The sequence below is a fragment of the Mesoplodon densirostris genome, unplaced genomic scaffold (assembly GCF_025265405.1).
Source record: "Mesoplodon densirostris isolate mMesDen1 unplaced genomic scaffold, mMesDen1 primary haplotype scaffold_37, whole genome shotgun sequence".
Classification (NCBI taxonomy): Eukaryota; Metazoa; Chordata; class Mammalia; order Artiodactyla; family Ziphiidae; genus Mesoplodon; species Mesoplodon densirostris.
This window is the reverse complement of record NW_026778196.1, coordinates 10,066,691-10,070,098: the sequence shown is the minus strand read 5'-3', so window position 1 is coordinate 10,070,098 and position 3,408 is coordinate 10,066,691.

Genomic DNA, 3,408 nt, shown 5'->3' with positions numbered 1-3,408 from the left:
ATCTTTGTCTTCACAATTCTCAATACACTTGTCATCACAATGCTCCCTGACACTGGTGGTCAGTATGCTCCTTGAACCCTTTCATGACAAGGCTCCATGCCTTCTTCATCATAATAATCCATGCCCTTTTCATCACAATGCTCCAAGATGCCTTTAATCACAATGCTCCATGCACTTGTCATCTAAAAGCTCCATGACACTTGTCATCAGAATGCTCCATTCCCTAGTCATCACAATGCTCCATGACCCCTGTCATCACAACACTCCATGAATATTTTCATCCCAGTGCTCCATGACCCTTGTCATCACAATGATCCATGACCTTGTCATCCCAATGCTCCATGAACCCTGTATTCACAATGCTCCGTGACGCTTGTCAACACAGTGCTCCATGACACATGTCATCACAATGCTCCATGCCTTTGTCAGCAAAATGCTACATGACCTTTTCATTACAATGCTCTATGTCGTTGTCATCACAATACTCCATTTCCATTGTCATCACAATCCTCCATGAATTTTGGGATCACATTGCTTCATGCTCTTTTCATCACAATGCTCCATGCTCCTTGAAATCAAAATGATCCATGACCTCTGTCATCACAATGCTCCAAACCCTTGTGATTACAGTGTTCCATAACACTTGTCATCACAACGTTCCATGATGCCTGTCATCACAATACTCCATGCCCTTGTCATCACAATGCTCCTAGACACCTGTCATCACAATGCTCCGTGACTCCAGTCATCACAATGCTTCATGACGTTTGTCATCACAATGATCCATGCCCGCATCATCACAAGGCTCTGTGACCTTTGTAACCACAATGCTCCATGAACATTTCATCACAATTCTCTGTGAACCTTGTCATCACAATGCTCCATATCTTTGTCAGAACAATGCTCCATGACCATTGTCATCACAATGTGCCACACGCATTTCATCACAACGGTCCACAACGTTTTCATTGCAATGCTCCATAAACCTTGTAATAACAATGGTCCATGCACTTCTCATCAAAATGCTCTCTCACCAGAGATATCACAATGTTCCATCACTAGTCGTCAAAATACTCCCTCACCCCTGGAATCACAATGATCCATGACCCTGTAATCAAAATGCTACGTCCCCTTATCATCAAAATGTTCCATGACCCCTGACATCACAATGTTCTATAACCCCTGCCATCAAAATATTCCATTACACATTTTATCAAATTGCTGCATGACCCGGTCATCAAAATGCTCCCTGCCCTTCTCATCACAATGCACCATGCCCTTGTCATTAAAATGCTCCATGACTTGTCATCACAAAGCTCCATGACCCTTGGCATCACAATGCTCAATGTCATTGTCATCACAATGCTCCATGAAAAATCTCATAACATTGCTCAATGCCCTTGTCATCACAAAGCTCCATGACACCTGTCATCACAATGCTCGATGCCCTTCTCATCACAATGCTCCATGCCCTTGTCATTACAGTCCTGCATGACCCATGTATCACAGTGTTCCGTGCCCTTGTCATCACAATGCTCCATGCCCACTCTCATCACAATAATCCATGAAACATTTCAGACCAAAGTTCCATACCCTTCTCATCACAAGGCTCCATTACCCCTGTCATAACAATGCACCATGACCGCTGCCATCACAATGTTCCACGGCCTAGTCATCACAAGGTTCCATGACAATTCTCATCACAATGCTCAAGACCCCTGGAATCACAATGCTCCATGCCCTTGTCATCACAAAGCTCCATGACGCATGTAATCAGAATGTTCCATGGCCTCCTCATCACAATGCTCCATGTCCTTGTCATCACAATGCTCCAAAACCCTTGTAATTACAATGCTCCATGCCCCTTTTCATCTCAATGCTCCATGAACCCTGTCATCACAATGCACCATGCACATCATCATAATGCTTCAGGCTATTGTCATCACAATGAAATCAATATTTTCCATGACCTCTGTCATCATAATGCTCCAAACCCTTGTGATCACAATGTTGCATAACACTTATCATCACAACACACCATGATGCTCATCATCACAATTTTCCATGGTCTTCTCATAACAATGCTCCATGATCTTTGTCATCCCAATGCTCAATACACTTGTCATCACAATGCTCCCTGACACTTGTCGTCAGTATGCTCCTTGAACCCTGTCATGACAAGGCTCCATGCCTTTTTCATCACAATGATCCATGACTTTTTCATCTCAATACTCCAAGATCCCTGTAATCACAATGCTCCATGCCCTTGTCATCACAAAACTCCATGACGCATGTCAACAGAATGCTCCATGGCTTTCTCATCACAATGCTCCATGCCCTAGTCATCAGAATGCTCTAAGACCCCTGTAAACACAATGCTCCAGTCCCCTTTTCTTCAGAATGCTCCATGAGGCTTGTCATCACAACTTTCCATGGTCTTCTTTTCACAATGCTCCAAGACCTTGTCACCACCATGCTCCATTCCCTTGTCATCACAATGCTCCATGACCCCTGTCATCACAATAATCCATGAACATTTTCAGCCCAATGTTCCACTACTTTCTCATCACAATGCTCCATGGCCAATATCATCACAATGCTCCATGACCACTGTAATCACAGCACTCCATGACACCTGACAACACAATGATCCGGGACTCTTTTCATCACAGTGCTCCATTCCCTATTCATCACAATGCTCCATGACTCCTGTCATCACAACACTCCATGAACATTTTCAGCCCACTGCTCCATGACCCTTGTCATCACATAGGTCCATGCCCTTGTCATCCCAATGATCCATGACCCCTGTATTCACAATGGACGGTAACGATTGTCATCACTGTGGCCATGACACATGTCATCACAATGCTGCATGCCTTTGTCATCAAAATGCTACATGACCTTGTCATGACAGTGCTCTATGCGCTTGTCATCACAATACTCCATTTCCATTGTCATCACAATCCTCCATGAACTTTGGGATCACATTGCTTCATGCCCTTGTCATCACAATTCACCATGCTCCTTGAAATCAAAATGATCCATGACCTCTGTCATCACAATGTTCCAAACCCTTCTGATCACAATGTACCATAACACTTGTCATCACAACACTCCATGATGCCTGTCATCACAATACTCCATGCCCTTTTCATTACAAAGCTCCATGACCTTTCTCATCACAATTCTCAATACACTTGTCCTCACAATGCTCCCTGACACTTGTCATCACAATGTTCCTTGAACCCTGTCACGAAAAGGCTCCATGCTTTTTTCATCACAATGCCCCATGCCGTTTTCATCACAATGCTCCATGCCATTGTCATCAAAATACTCAATAAGCTTGTCATCAGAATGCTCCATGACCCTTGTCATCACAATTCTCCATGCACTTGTCAGCACAAT